This window comes from Meriones unguiculatus, chromosome 12 (assembly GCF_030254825.1).
Source record: "Meriones unguiculatus strain TT.TT164.6M chromosome 12, Bangor_MerUng_6.1, whole genome shotgun sequence".
NCBI classification, from domain to species: domain Eukaryota; kingdom Metazoa; phylum Chordata; class Mammalia; order Rodentia; family Muridae; genus Meriones; species Meriones unguiculatus.
In genome coordinates, this window is record NC_083360.1 from 15,665,946 (window position 1) to 15,682,080 (window position 16,135).

The 16,135-nt window shown below is 39.4% G+C and overlaps 1 protein-coding gene and 1 long non-coding RNA gene across 3 annotated transcripts in view; one reads left to right on the plus strand and one right to left on the minus strand.

Moving 5' to 3' along the window:
• Kcnip4 (potassium voltage-gated channel interacting protein 4) overlaps positions 1-16,135 on the plus strand; it is a 1,134,333-nt gene that overhangs the window by 166,671 nt on the left and 951,527 nt on the right. The window lies entirely within an intron of this gene.
• The window catches only part of LOC132646790 (uncharacterized), a 61,967-nt gene continuing 57,481 nt past the window's right edge, over positions 11,650-16,135 (minus strand). Inside the window, exon 3 of the long non-coding RNA XR_009585045.1 lies at positions 11,650-12,053. This is a non-coding gene — a long non-coding RNA (uncharacterized LOC132646790). The remainder of the gene's footprint in view (positions 12,054-16,135) is intronic.

Consider the following 16,135-nt stretch of genomic DNA (forward strand, 5'->3'; position numbering starts at 1 on the left):
GTGCATTTTTTTATACCCCTGCAGGTCAGAAAAGGACATCAGATCCTTTTGAATTAGAGTTACAGATGGCTGTGCGCTGCCTTGTGAGTGACGGGAACCCAGGTCCTCTGTCATTTCAAGTGATCTTAAACATTGAGCCCACTCTCCAGTCCTTAGGTGTTGTTTTTAACCACTAATGATAAATTCAGGAGCTCAACAAAAGTGTTTTGCTTTTGCTTTTGTTTTTAAAGGCTGAGGTTTTCGTAAATATTTTGTTACACACACATACACAGACTCTTTAGTGGGAAGTGTTACTTTATAGCTCAGTAGCAATTGAGTGATTGTGTCCGTGGAGTTTTGAAACTGCATGTTAACGGATAAAAAAAAAATATTCACAACTATTTCTTTTTAAGAACAGACGAAGACTATGCAGACAGTCCTGATGAGACCTGATAGGCTAGGTTCAGATGGAAAGGGAGGAGGACCTCCGCTATCATTGGACTTGGGGAGGAGAGTGCGAGAAGAGGGAGAGAGGGCAGGATTGGGAGAGGATGAGGGAGGGGGCTACAGCTGGGATACAAAGTGAATAAATTGTAAAAAATTTAAAATTAAATAAAAAATTAAAAATAGGTGAAAAAAAAGAAATAGGTGGAATGAGAACAAATGTTACATGTTGCATCCTTTCTAGGGGTCTCTTCTGAATTCAGAAGATTGATATTTTCTCTTACCTAAATAGATTTTTTAAATGAAATTAAAATATAACTATATTATTTTCTTTCTTAAATTTTATTCCTCCAACCTTTCCCATGAACTTCCCTTCCTTTACTCTTTCTCAAATTTATGGCTTTGATTTCTATGATTGTTGTTATATGTTTTTTCATGTTCTTTGAAAAGTATTTTATACATTAATTTTTCACTTGTAATCTCCCTGAACTGAACAAATACTAAATAAGTCTGATGTAAATTCAATTCCTTTAAAAATTTCTCATAGTGGTTGATAACTTGCATTTCTTCATTACATCATCAGTAGACCTTCAAATTATCATTTTATTTTCTTTTTTATTTATTTTTTTATCTTTATTTTTTGGGTTTGTTGTTTTTGGCTTTTGAGACAGGGTTTCTCTGTGTAGCCTTGTCTGCCCTGGACTCGCTTTGTAGACCAGGCTAGCTTTGAACTCACAGAGATCAGCCTGCCCCTGCTTCCCCAGGTGGTGTGATGACGGGCATCATGATTTTTCAATTAGACTTTGAACCTACACTTTTTCTTTATGACATTAGAAAAACAATGATGAATATTTATTTAGGGATATAAAATATCTTATTATTTGCTTTCATAACTACTTGTAAAGTTTTTAACAAACATATTTTGGAATAAAAGCAAGGGGCGACCAGATGGAGTAATAAATATTCAGGGACACAAACCTCAAAGTATTGCACAGTTGGAGATGAAACCAGCTGCCATTCATATACCATCCTAAGCCACTGGCCTGTCTCCTTCCACTGTTCACTTAGCTTCCCAATCCCATCTTTCTGCATTCTATCTGTTGATGCTTCTCATCCACAGCCATGGAGAAACCCCACAATTCCAATGGGGAGTCTTGCTTTGAGCCCTCTTTGGAACTCCCATCAGGAGGTCTGGTGATCATCCTGGGATTATACAGCACTGAGTGGTCTGAAACCTCCAGTGATAGTTCTGTCTCTTGTCTTACTCCCTTGGGTGCAGGGATGTCTCAGTCTTTCATAAAGCAAATTTCCTGTTAGAGTTTTAACACTTGGCCTTCTTCCCTAGATCTTCTCAAGTGTCACTGCAGAGATCCCATGACTTCTAATCCCGTGAGGTCTGTCCATTTGCCTTGCTGTTTCTCTTTATTGCAAATTTTGCTGGCTGACATTTCATCTAAAATATAGTTGCACTTTCTGCCTCATTTACTAGAATCTTGTCCACAAGAGGGCAGAGCTTTCTTTTTTTTGTACTATATTGCAATACCTAGAATATTATCTCATATGTAATATGCAGAAATTTTATTAATTTACACAAGTAAGGAGACTAATAAATAAAGCCCATGTTTTTTGAATCCTATTTATATATTGAATCCTAGTTTTATATACTAATATAAAAAGGTAAGGAATGAGCCTTTGGTTTAGAGATCTGCAGTTTGATTAACATGAGTCCATTCATGATCTTCGCTAGATCTATAGTTTAGGACAAGAAGGAAGCTTCTTCTCTTCATTTTTAATCATCAAGTGAGACATTCTTGCTTGGTATCTGAGATCATCATATATTCTGTGTGTCCTACTAAGATCCGGAGATATGAGAAGTAACGCTTTGTTATTTGAGAATTGTTGTCGTTGTTGACCCCTTGGACAAGTTTGCTTTAGAACACCAGCAACAGTAATAAAGGTGAGCTGGGTGACAGGAGAACAGAGGCTTGGATCTTAGGACTTGGGGTTCTCAATGCTTGTGAGTGAGTCCCTGGTGAGCCTCTTACCATCAAAATGAATATCTGGCAAGGAATATGAACTCTTCGTGCCTTGGTTTTCCTTGTGTCTGAGCTGTAAGAGAAACTGCATCGAGGGGTTTTATAAATGCTGAGAGCAGTGCGCGGCAAGTGCCGTGCTTTCTTAGAGAAAGTAGATTGCCTTGGAATAAGCTATGCAGGACTCAGCGAATACTGTACTAGTTTAATTTTTGGTTGCTTTGGGAAAATCACTGAAATTGAAAGCAACCAGAGGGATAGAGTCCATCACAAGGGAAAGGCATGACTATGGGTAGACATATTTGCAGTAAGAGGAAGCAGAGAGATCACAGCAGCCTGACCCCAGTGGTGATTTCCTTGCTCATGCACGACTGCATCTTCTGTCCCTTTCACAATGTTCCCAAACAGCACCTGGGGACCAAGTGCTCAAATATATGGTCCTGTCAGGATAATTTTGCATTCAAACCACTACACCGCATCCTGTCATTTGCTTAAAAAGTAATAACAATAATAAATGCAGCGTTTAGTGTATTGCCTGATTGCTAGCATACAGCTGCCTGAGTGCCTGACCTTATACCCCCTTCAGCCATTGCGGTATAATCCAGGAGACCTCATTCACAGAGCTGGGCCAGAGGAAAGTTTTGGTCAAAGCCAAATGCTGTGGTGACTCCTTATCACCACACGATGTCGCTGTTGCAGGTGACATGTTTCTCTTGCAATTGCTTGATCTCTGTGCCTTTTTCCAGCCAGTTTCCGCAGTCACACAGGGCCTTAGCTCGGATTCTCTCAGTCTGTCATGCCCCATCTGCATGCTCTGAACATGTCTCACTTCCAGATGTCAGGCCCTTTCCAGGGAGCAAGACCTCTCTGCAGACAGAAAGGCTCTGTCTCTGGCTTACCCATTTTCTCCAGAAGATCTGCATCTGCAAAGAAAGAGAATGAAGCAATACTTGAACACAGATTCTCATGGCCATTTACTGCGGCCTTCTCTTCAGGCAGTGGGTGTCCATTACCGCAATTAATAATGCTTTTCAAGCAACGCTAGAGGAAGAGAAGATTAGAATTGTCTCTGGTGAGAGAAGCAAGGGAAGTTGTAGAATGAACATCCAGGGCAAACTCCTTCCACAGCCCCTTGTGCTACTTTAAGGCCTCCTCAAGGAGTGTTAAGGTTAGAGAAAGCTGGGTGTGTCCCTGTCCCGAGAAGCACAGATCCAGCAGACAAGCAAGGGGGACAGTGATGCAAGAGATGTCCAAGAGTGCAAAGGGCAGAAGAGACTCCAGGCTGCCATATAGGCCCAGCCCTCCAGGCTGTGATTCTAAAGCTATTGCTAGTTCTGAATAGCACAGGGGCCCTTGGAGTGTGTGAGCGTGTGTACAGATTCTGATCCTGTCCAGATATAACCATCGCAGCCTCCGGATACCAGAAGGACACAATTTATTTCATTTTTGTATAAATAATTCTCTGAAAGCAGATGCCTTAGTGTCATACTGTGTGGCCCAGGGCTCTGCTTTTTCTCCTTTTCTTGCCGTAAAACACAACCTCATTCAGGAACATATTCACTGAACTTTTCTTACTTCTCTTGTAGGTTGCAAACTCTGCATCCACTGGCATTTTATCTTACCAGCTTTAGCATCTCAGGTTTTTTTTTTTTTCTTGTCTCCTAACAGTTGGTTATTTCCTCCTGGCTGGAATTATAGCTGTATGGCTACGCTTGCTACTCTGTCTCCTCTCTGCACCACACACAGAATCAATTGTCTCAAACATTTCATGTGTTATATCAAGCCATTACAGAAAGTGCTTGCATATAGTGTGTATTATGCTTTCCGTTTCTAAAGGTCTGTGGGGCACGTGTGGTAGATGAAACAGTCTCCTGCTGCTTTCTTTCTGCTGCCCTGCCTTTACCTACAGGATCACACTGTTCATTACTAAAATGCATAATCACATTTAGGGCAAATGATCTAATTGCATAAATTTTCTCCTGATCTGGAGTTCCTGGCACTCCAGACATTTCCTAGCAAGCCTATTATAACTCACAGCCTGCTTCCAAATTCTGTGTATTGGCTCAGAGTTCTTTCTGCAAACCGTGAAAGAGCAAACTTAGAGATTTAGTTTTCGGTAAGTCAGCAATTGTTTTTCTTCTGTTTGCCACCTTCATTTCTGACTGTAAAGAAGAAGCCTCCTTCCTAGACTGAAAGGAAATGCCAACATCTCCTTATGGAAGGAACACTCTGCTTCTGCTGTTTAATCATCAGAACAGCACTGTTGAGGTTTCACAACTCTGTTTTACTGGAAAATTTAGACTTAGAGGGCAGAACTGACTTGTCCAAGACTAACCAGTTCAAGAGAAGGCACCAGACCCTACCACTACCACAACCAAGGAATACCATGACTCTCTAAAATGGTCACTATATATATATTTTTAATAGGAACTGAAGTTTGATACATCTTTGAAAACTGCCAGTTTTAGAAGCCTATAGAATAAAGCTCAGTGGTCGTATTTGAAAATTGGTAACTGGTTCTTTTTATTCTGTAGAAAGTAAAAGAGGAAACAATTACGCAGACCTCATTATGAGAAAACAAAACCACCAGCAGGCCGTTTTAGTCTCTGTATGTGATGACAATCACCAGCACGATGACTATAACGAGTGCCTGATGGCATGCACTATTGTGTTAGGAGAATGCACAGCCCAGCCGTGGGCATTGTTTGTTGTGTTACACAGGCAACAAGCATAGTTTAAATGATAGCAGAAATAGGCAGATAATTTAGGCAATGTTCTTTTTATTTGTGTGACCTCAAAAACAATTCTGGAATTGTTGTGCAGTGACCTGTATTGCTCATTAGCGATGCATCCCTGAGTATTCTGACAAGGAAATTGGATTGATGGTGCATCTGTCCATTCATTCTAGGAAAGATTATTGAACAAGCACTGTGCTCCACTGTCCCAATGGTGGACTCAAACAGTATAGCGTCATCACTTGTCATCCTATCCCAAGGATCGTTCCCTTTTAATATTTTTCTTTCACCTTCTTAAGCAGCTGCCTAGCATTCTCCTTGACCATTTCACAGTTATAGGGAGCTTTCATCCCAAAAATGGAGAATTTATACTGGGAGATTTTGGGTTCTTTTGGATTAGTCACCCCTGGTCGCTAACACTAATGATGTTGTTGATGTTTAAACACTGGTCACTAGAATCTAACTTTGGCTATGAAGTTTGGCTGTTATGCTTCAAAATAAATATAAACAAACAAGCAAATAATCTAACAAATAGTAAAAGGGTGATATCCTTACTGGCTTGTAGCAGAAGAACAAGGCACAGAGTTTTGTCTTCAGATACATTTAACTAGAAGCAGCAAGTTTTAGTCAAAATTTACTGTACATGTTATGATCAGCTATGTATACTCCATTGATAACTATTTTAGGCACTAGAAGTATGCAAGATATGAAAAACAGCAGGTAGAATGCATAACTATAATGGCCCATGACCTACATAAACATAATAAGTAATTTTTTAATTAGGTAGTTAAATGCTGCTTAATGTATAAATAGCTAACAAACACACACAAAATGATACATAAAGAGAAACACGTAATAATAAATGAAAACGACTCCTATTGCTCTGTCCTTCACCCTTCTCCAGTAGGGTAGCTGCAGGCCATATGTGGCTACTGAGCATGTGAAATGATGTTGACTCTCATTGAGAAATGCTATCAATAGAACTCACCCTCCAGATTTCCAAAGACAAAGCGCCAGCAAGTGTACAATATCCTGGTATTTTTGTGTTGGCTATCTGTTGACATAACTTTTTGGACATATTGAATGCAATACAATGTGTTATGATATTTGGGGTTGAATGGACATTGAAATTTTGATTGCAGATTTTATTGAATTGATAAATGTTTGTATAGTATGGATATTTTAACAATATTACTTGTTCCTTTAACCAATAGTATCTCTTTCTCTTCCCCTTGGGGTAAATATTAAAAGTATAAAAAAATCAATTAAGATTATAATTTCACTGCAGGGTGGTCTCAGCTTTAATTTTATAGCATATTCTTTTATTTTTATACAAAGATTTCTTTTTTGTTTTTTTAATTTTTTTTAAATATTAGTTACAGTTTGTTAACTTTGTATTCCTGTTGTATCCCGCTCCCTCATTCCCTCCCAATCCCACCCTCCCTGCCTCATCTCCTCCCTGCCCCTTTCCAAGTCCACTGATCGGGGAAGGCCTCCTCCCCTTTCATCTGACCCTGGTTTATCAGGTATCTTCAGGACAGGCTGCAAAGTCCTCCTCTGTGGCCTAGCAGGGCTGCTCCTCTTTTAAAAAAGGGTTTTAGACTTTACTTAAAAAAAAAAAAAAAAACTAAAACAACTATTTATTATTATTGGGGGAGGTGACTATGTACCCTGTGTACAGGTGGAGCTGAGAGGACAACACCGTGAAATCAGTTCTCTCCTTCCATCTTACATGGGTTCCTGGGATTGAACACAGACTACCTACTGAGCCATCACACTAGCCCTTTGATTGTTATTTTAGAAATGTTCTATGACATTATCCATTTAGCTTTCATTATTTAAGCATACACATTAATGTTTCTGTTGAATGGTAAGTACATACTAATATACTAATGAAATCCTTACAAAGGCAGCATGGAATTCTACACACTGAATGTGACGGTCTTAGTTAATTTGCTAAGACACAGCATGACCAAGGCAATATATATATATATATATATATATATATATATATATATATATATGGTAGCTGCGAGCTTACTTTTGCTCAATAAGCTTGAGACAGAGAGAATGGTGGGTTTTGAAACCTCATAGCCCACTCCCAGGGACATACCTCCTCCAACAAGGAGTACCTCTAAGGACCAAGCGTTCACACATATGAGCCTGTAGAGGCTGCTCTCATTTGGACCACCACAGATAACTTCATAGATTGATTTCAATTTGCTAAAATTAACAGTAATTCATTTTCTCCATATTTTCAACCATTTCTATTCATTCTGTGAACAAGACTTATATGTGCATTTAAGATAATCACACACAAAGAAAGAAAATACACCAAACTCTTGTAACTGCTGTAGATCAGATTAGAAGTCACAGAGCTGAAAGGGATACAGGGTAATTTTCACAGGGGCACATTAAGGAAGAGATACCACCTCTGTTTGCCTGTGCTTATGGTCAGTTATTGCAAGCGCACAGAGTTGGTTGATTTCCTGAGATTTATAATTTCTCTCCTACAAGAACAAGAACATCAGCTCACGAGTACTTGGAATAATGCTGCATCAGTAACTTTTCTTGCTGTGACGATTTTCTGAGAAGCAGCAAGTTAAGGAAGGAAAAATTTTGAGTCATAGTTTATTTTCTCTTTTGAAAATTACTTTGTTTATTCACTGACTTTTTGTTTCTATTAATTTATATATTTAATCACTTTATAGCCTGACTGCAGCCCCTCCCTCCTTCCCTCCCAGCCCCACCTTTACACCTACTCCGCACAATGACCCCTTCTTCTCTTCAGAGAAGGAGAAGAGGCCTCTCATGGGTAACAACCCATTTTGGCACCTCAAGTCACAGCAGGAATAATGCATCCTCTCCCAATGAGGATGGGATAAGGCAGCCCAGGTAGGGAAAAGGGATCCAAAGGCAGGAAACAGAGTCAGAGAGAGTTCCTGCTCCAGTTGCTAGGGAACCCACGTGAGGAACAAGCTACACTGCTACATATGTGTAGGGGTCCGAGGTCCAGCCATGCATGCTTTTTAGTTGGTGCTTCAGTCTCTGTGAGCATTGTGGGCTCTGTGGGCTCAGGTTACTTTACTCTGCAGTCTTCTTGTGGAGTTCTTGAGCCCTCCAACTCCCGCAATCCTGTCCAGCATGATGGGAAGGCATAGTTCCAAGGTTGAGAGATTCAGGGCATAATGAGGCTGCAAGTTAGAAATAATACTAGGACAGGGAATGGGGCAACCTCACAACTGCCCCCAGTGACTTACTTTCTCCAGCAGGACTAAGTCCTAAAGGTCCCACAACCTTCCAGAACAGCCCCACAAAGGGGAACCAAGTGTGCACACACTAAATGTTATGGAGGAATCTTACATCCAAACTGTTGATGTTGCCTTGCATTTAGTTGCTGGTCAGTGAATAACCCTTAAGTAAATACTCTCATTTCATTGAGATGTCTTTTTGTCCAATTCTGATAGCCATGCTACAGAGTGCAGAAAAGATAGCAATGGGCTCCGTGAGTTAATCCTGAGTAAAGGGTCATTTACAAAGCAACAGTGAGGGATGTAAAATTCTGGCTTGTAGATGCCCGAGAGAAACTGAAAATGGCAGTCCGTTGTTCTTTTTTAGATAAGGGATAAGCTTGAGAGCTGACAGATGACAACTCACGACCACACAGGATGGCAGGTAATTACAGTCACATGCTTTCTGGCTCTCCTCTCCATTCTGTGACACTGCCAACACTGAACAATCATCCTTCCAAAGTCCGTCTCCAAAGCCCTAGTTTGCTATTTTCATTTAACAATTGTTAGCTATCGCTTTACTAGAAAGATGAATATAATTCTCCGCTAAGAGGTAGTCAATTGCTAATAATTGGTGGTATGAGTATGTGGGTGAGTGTTGAGTGTTTTTACCCATATTATTAGCACGATTATTACGAGGGTGTTTCTTGTGCTGTCATGATTTATTATCACCAGCAGCTCACTAATGTTTGAATGAACAATCACTGAATGAACCATGAGAGCGAACCTGTTGAATTTGTGTAAATGTTGGCTTTGAAAGTTAGAGTGTTAAGAAAGAAATCAAGAGAGAGAAGACGGGCAAATGAGCTGTTTTCAAGCCATGAGTAATTGTGCTGCGTAACTATGTTATGGGCTAGAAATCATTCATATTTATATTCAAAATTGCAGCTGAGAGGATGCTAAGTTTTGGGTAGGAGTGCATCTATACAGAATGATTCAAGACCTATAGGTTATGCACTTTTATTCAGTAACAGAGTACATCTGTCAATAAAATAAAGGAGAATGGAGAAGCAACAGCAGGCAACTGGAGCAGCAGCAAGAACAGAAGTTTCAGAGTGAAGGGTAAAGATTTTTGCCTCTGTTGCAAATGCATTCTCCTGGATCCTTAGCCATGTGCAGACAGGCATTAAATGGTGGCAGGAACATGCATGTAAGGATTTGGACAAACTACCTTGTGGCAAACTATTACAATGTGACCTTAGAAGCCAGCTCCCAAGAGGCTGAAACCAGATAATTAGTCCTTGTTTCAGAACTTGATATTATCAGTGAACTTTTGGAACTCAGAGTTAAAGTACTATTAAGCACAGAGTCAGTGAGAGAAGCAATATATTGATCAAGTGCTAATATGTGTAAAAACAAAAAACCAACAAGGTTGTGCTTGAATAAAACTGATTCAGAAGATCTTTTCAATAAAAGACTACATACAACCAGAGCATGTTTTCTCTTGAACTATTTATACCAATAGTAATGTGTTAATTATTTTTTGTTATTTGCAATTACTGCACTCAAGTCAGTTGTGGCTGATGAAGGAAGCTGTAGTCATTGTCAGATTAATTTGGGGTGGGGTGGGGGTATGTAATTCAAAAGATCTACCAATCAGGCAAAAATACCCATGGCACCGTTTCTTACCTTATTTTCAAATTTGAGTAGGAAATTTTAAGTATCATTAACTTTTTTTTTTTTAATTTTGAAAACCAAGAAACAGGGTATACATTTGAAATTGTTTTATTTATCAAGAAGTTTTGGGTGGGAAAATCTTGTTCCTTAGATTCTTGAAACAAACAACCCTTCCTTTCACAGTAGGTAGTAGTGCTTTATTAAGATCATCTGCAATATCATGAATAATTGTGTGAGTAAACACTTGTAGAATTCTGTTCTAAACTAGGAACCATTCAGAGCACTTCATAGAACTCAGCTAGTTTCTGTAATAAGTTTGTAGTTTTTGCTTTATCCCTCACTTACAGATGAAGACATTAGAACAGAGGAAAGTGCATAGCTTGGGGTGGATCTCTTCACCAGCATGCCCTGAAATATTAAAACCTAGAGTGACAAGAGTGGCAGCAGTCAGTGCTTGAAGTTTTCTCTGGACTGTGCACACTGCCTCTTTGAAGCTTTTTATAAATAATTTTGTTGCATTTCTGCATTGCAGCAAGATGACTTAACAGTGGGGGTGCCTAAAACATGAGCCCAACTTTTCCAGTCAACAAGTCTCTAGGCTGGAAAGCTGAAAAGCCAGAGGCCCTGGTGCCTTCACACCTCATCTTTCTCTGCTCCTTCCGCTAAAGAGAGCTGAATAGAGAGCATGTGTTAAAAACCTAGACCTCGCTTGGAAGTATTATTTTGTGTAGATTACAGACTGCAGAAGCTCTGAAATCACATTTTAAGCAAGATTCTGCCGAAGTCCTGCAGAATACCTCTGTGCTGCTTGATTGGCTCCTTGGTACCGTTTAGGTCAAAGCTTTAACCTTCCTTCTGCAGAGAAGCATTTTCAAATTACCTTTCAGAAACACTGTCCCATGCAGTCACATCTAAAGTTAATCTTTAGTCACATTACTTTGGCTCATTGTTTCTCAAGGCATTTATCACTGTTGACATTGACCTACCTGTTCCTTAGCAGAAATATTGTCATGAGAACAGAGAATTTGCCAGTTTCATTTACCACTGTTTTTCCAATAGCCAGAATACCCAGGACACAAAGACATCCAAATGTTTTATTGAATGAATTTTCTTGTTCTTTTTATTACAAACATCAATAGCTACCAACTCTTATTTGTTATTCTCTGTGGTCCCTGAGTTTGTGTTAAATATCTATTTTCTAAACTTTTTTCTTAGATTTAAATTTTGCACTTTTCCCATTATATTTGCAAATGAGCAAGCTGCCGAGGTCAAATCACATACATAACGACACGTGTTTGATTATTAAGAGGCTAAGGCCGAGGATCTGGCTTGCTTCCATGTATGTGGACCTATCTGCATTGCCCCCGTGGAACGCCTGGGTTGGCTACCCAGAGGCTATTTAAGCTGTGGGCTGGCTTTCCCCGGAGTCCGAGGATTGTTCAATGTTCCTGAATAAACTGCATTGAAAAAAAAAAAAAAAGTCACCTGTTCCCCTGAAAAAAAAAAAAAAAAAAAAAAGAGTTACAAATTAACCTATTTCTTTTTCTCTGTGATCAAATTTTTAATGCCATTCCTCACCTCACGTCCTAACTATAAGTACCAGAAGTTCCAAGCAATTCTTTCTACTTCTTTCGATTAATTTGAAAGGTACCCAAGGAATTAATAGTAACGGAGGGAGAGAGATGAATGTGGGCTCGTGGCTTCAGAGGTTTCGGTCCATGGTCCATCAATCCCATCACTTTGAGTCTATAATGATGCAGAATACCAGGCAGGAAATCCATGGTGCAGTAAATCTATTAATTTAACGCTGTCTGGGACAAAGAGAGACTGGGGTCCCAGTATCACGGCATAACCACAGTGGCTTAACTTCCTTCCACCAGGCTTCACCTCCTCATGGTTCCACCACTCTCCCAGTAACAGTTCAGGCTGATGACTTGCACTTTAGTTTATGGAACCTTTGGGAACATTAAAGAAAAAAAACATATCAAACTATAAAGAAAGAAAGAATTATTATATATGCCAACAATTGTGATTCATAACTACTCTCCAGGGACAGATAGTATTTGAACATGGATTCTTTACAGCTATTTCCTTCAAATCCACACTTAGGCTTGTTTTTCTTATTAGCAAAAGTCTGATATGAAGGAAGTGACTTAATTAATTTTATTTTTTTAATTTACTTTCTTCCCCTCCGTATATTTTACACTTGCCTATCAACATCTTTAAATGCAAACTGACAATTGTTTTGCATCATTTCTTGATTCACTTTCAAGATAAATACTTTCAGGGAAACTCTAGAGCTATGAAAGTAGATTTGTAGTCTTCCTAATGTAGCCACATGGTAGCTAAACAAAGACTTCCTGTGAGAGAAAGCTTCAGCTAGGAGAGACTGCTGGTGATAAATAGCGTGTGTATTTTTAATGTAAATATTTAACAAAACCAATCAGCTAACAACAGACAAAATGAATGATCTGAAATTCCAAAGTAGCTGTATAGAAAATTAAAGAATCCTTTTGTTTTACTAGGAATTTGGAAAGACGGAAATAAAACTCTGTGTTTTCATCTAAAGACTGTATTTTGGTATCTCCTTAACATAGACCAGATTTTTTACCTTTTCAAGATAACACTCTCATTCTAAAAGGGAGACAGCCTCATAAAATTAAAAACCTGTTACATTCCCTGGGCTATTTTGTGGAAGTAGTATCATTTGTTGTTCTCAATGCAATCAAGGGGGAAATGCAATTTATGGTTGTGTTTCTGCTATAGCATAATGAAAGATCATTACTACTCTGTCAGCAACTGTAGGCATCATGTGTAAAGGATCATCACAGCTGGAACATGAGGATTTTTTTCTTTGAACTTTGTCAATATAAAATTCAATGAAATCTTTTAGTAAACATATTCCCAATACTTTCATTAAATATCTGTGATTAACTCATCTGTTTTCCAAGCAGATGTTTGATCCGTATGTCACTTTTTTAGTGACACTAACAGAATTCATTAGTTACGTCTAAATGATTATCTGGGAACTGGTGAGATGACCTCACGACTTGAGGAGCAGAGTTCAATCCCTGGGACCCCTATAGTGGAAGGAGAGAACTAAACCCCCAAAGTTATCCTCTGACCTATACAGGTGTGCCTTGCCATGCATGCGCCCACACTTGTAAACATACACGATCAAATACAATATGAAAATTAAAAGAAATTAGAAGAATTAGAAGAAACCGATATACTTCTTTTCCCTGTCCGAACCTGAGCAGCTCATAAGCAGCAAATAAACACACCGGGGTCATAGTCTCTGAAATTGGGGGCTGCTGCTCCTGATTGGCAACAGCTTCTCCACGGGCATGGGGAAATCCATGGATTCAGTACTCAACAGCATTAAAGATTTGTCTGTTACCAATAGTTAATATTCTAAGGAAGAGCAGATTATGAGCTAATAGTGAAGACCATGTTAGTAACTAAAGGCTAGAGTCTAGGAGAAGGTTGGGTAGGAATAATGGCAAGTGTGGCAGAAACACTTTGTGTGGGTGTGTATGAGAGAGAGAGAGAGAGAGAGAGAGAGAGAGAGAGAGAGAGAGAGAGAGAGAGAGAACATGTCATAGCACATGTGGAGGTCAGAGGACAACCTTCAGGCATGGCTTCCTGTCTTCCACCCTGCTTGTGCGAGGCGCTGTGCTGTACACTGCAATGTGCCCGGGCTCTCTTGCCCTGTGAACTTCTGGAGAGGATCCTGCTCTGCCTTCCACCCCCCTTTCCAGGCATCCTGGCATTATACACACCCAGCTTACTGCATTTGGCTTTTCTGTGGATGTGGGACATTTGAACTCATATCGGCACCCTTGTTAAGCCAGTTTTTTTGTGTTTTGTTTGTTTGTTTTGTTTTTTCCTATTGAGGCATCTCTCTACCCCAGGAATTTAATAAGGTAACTAGAAGTTGTTTCCTTTCCATGGTGCCAGCTGAGCAAAGATCTGAAAAACAAATGATTGAGAGATTTAAGAATAACAACAGAAAAACGAATAACTGCATGTTGGATGCTTGTAAGATGATTGCTTCGGGGGAGATGAAAGCCCTTGCCATATGTGCCTTTTAATTCTGCAAAGTGGGGAGTCTCTAGAGGGGGACACATTTCTGTATTCACTGCTCCACCACCAGTACCACCAGGCTGAGTAACTCTTAGTGTAGCTAAGCAGTGTCTCTGGACTCTCGTCCCATGTTCTGCTGGCTGTCTGGCTGCAGGTGAGGTGATGCAGCAGAACACTTGAGAGTGAGCCTAGAAGCTGTCCAGGAACAGTCTTCCTCAGAGCATCAAAGTGACATCAAAGACTAGTCCCAGAGGCTTTAGATCTCAGCATTTATTTATTTTATTTTTTGTAGTTTTGCAAAAGTCATGATGCTCTGTGACCACTTTCCTTGAAAGCAGCTATAGAAAAAAAAAAAAAAAAAAAAAGCACAGAATAGCTCTGAGACCAGAAGACACAGCTATGTGTCACCCAAACCCAAGTGAAGTATTCAGGGACAGAAATGGATGAGAAGTGACTTAGAAGTCTTAGCCATCAGTCCTATTGCAAATATTCATTCCGATTTGATATTTATTTATTGGAAAAAATGTAAACACATTCTCTAAAGACCAAATGGACCAGCTCTCATGTACGCACACTATCAGGGCCAGTTCTATGGTGCTACTCAGGAAATTCACAAAGAATCAACCAAAGGTTAAAAACATAGAGGAAAAAGAAAAACCAAATGGAAGTTCCTCTTCTATTTGTTTGTTCACTTCTCAGCTGTCATACATTAGTGAGTTTTGAAGACTAGACCTCTGATTTGCAAGAACTGAGACTGAGTTCCCAGTTTCAAATCTCACTTCAGGCAAAGAATCTGAAGCTTTGTACTGTTAAAAGGCATTTGGCACAAGGCCTCTCCTGTTCTATTTGGTAATATCACATTGAGGTGATTTCCCCTAAAACAAGTTGAAGAAGCAAACACTTAATGCTCCCAGAGTCTGACCAAGCTGAATGATTTATAAGATTGGCTCTTAAGGGAATTTGCTTCAATTTACTTAGTGGAATATATTTTTTTTTCTCCATACTCTCTAGTTTTCTAGAATTTTGCTAGTTTGTAAAATCCCTTAACGGTGATGTTTGAGAAATCCTGCCACACACTGCTACTCCCAGCTTGATGGTGGATCTTGAGCAACTATCACATGCCAGGAATTGAAACACAGATCCAGTTCAGTTTTCCTAAGTCACAAACACTGCTGAAAAAGAGATAAACAGCAAAGAGCTTCTAAATGCCTCCAGAAAGGCAAAATGCTTAGAAAAAAAAGAAACCTTTTAATTGCAGCAGCACATTTTATGGTCAATAAAGTATTCAATATGCTGTGCAGCAGTGATGTTCCAAGTGAGAGTGAAATAAAAGCAACTGTGTATGTAATATAGCGATGAAGAGTTTCTTTTCTCAGCAAGACATAAAAAAAAAAACCCAAATCTTTTCCAGCTTGGCATATTTGATGGATGCCCACACAAAGAGAATGTGTGAAGTTAGTCTAGCTAAAACAAAGAAACCTAAACAAATCCCTGGCAGGAAACCATAAAGTTTCTCCGTCGTTCCGTTTGATTTGTGGTTACTTAATGACGTCTTAAGTCTACGTGCTCACTCTCTGACCGTGGCTACTTTTCTTCCCACAGAGGAACCGAACCTCAGATTCTTTCCTCAGCTCCTCCTTCACTACTTTTCGTGAACCCACCTATTCCACTTTTTCTGAAGCATGATCATGCACCACACTGCGATGCTTGAACTTCTCAGTATTGCTTCCCGCATAAAATTGGAAAAAAATCAAAATATGAATGATCATATATATATGATAATTATATATATATATGCCTTTGTGCAATTTCAGAGGATCAAGTACCTAGCACGCAAGGAAGCTACCAGCACTTAGACATCCATCACTTGATCTGGATTTTGAAGGTTTACTAGTGCCGCTAAGGCACTAGAAAGTATATTTTCTAGTAGATTTTTTTTTGTCATAATTTA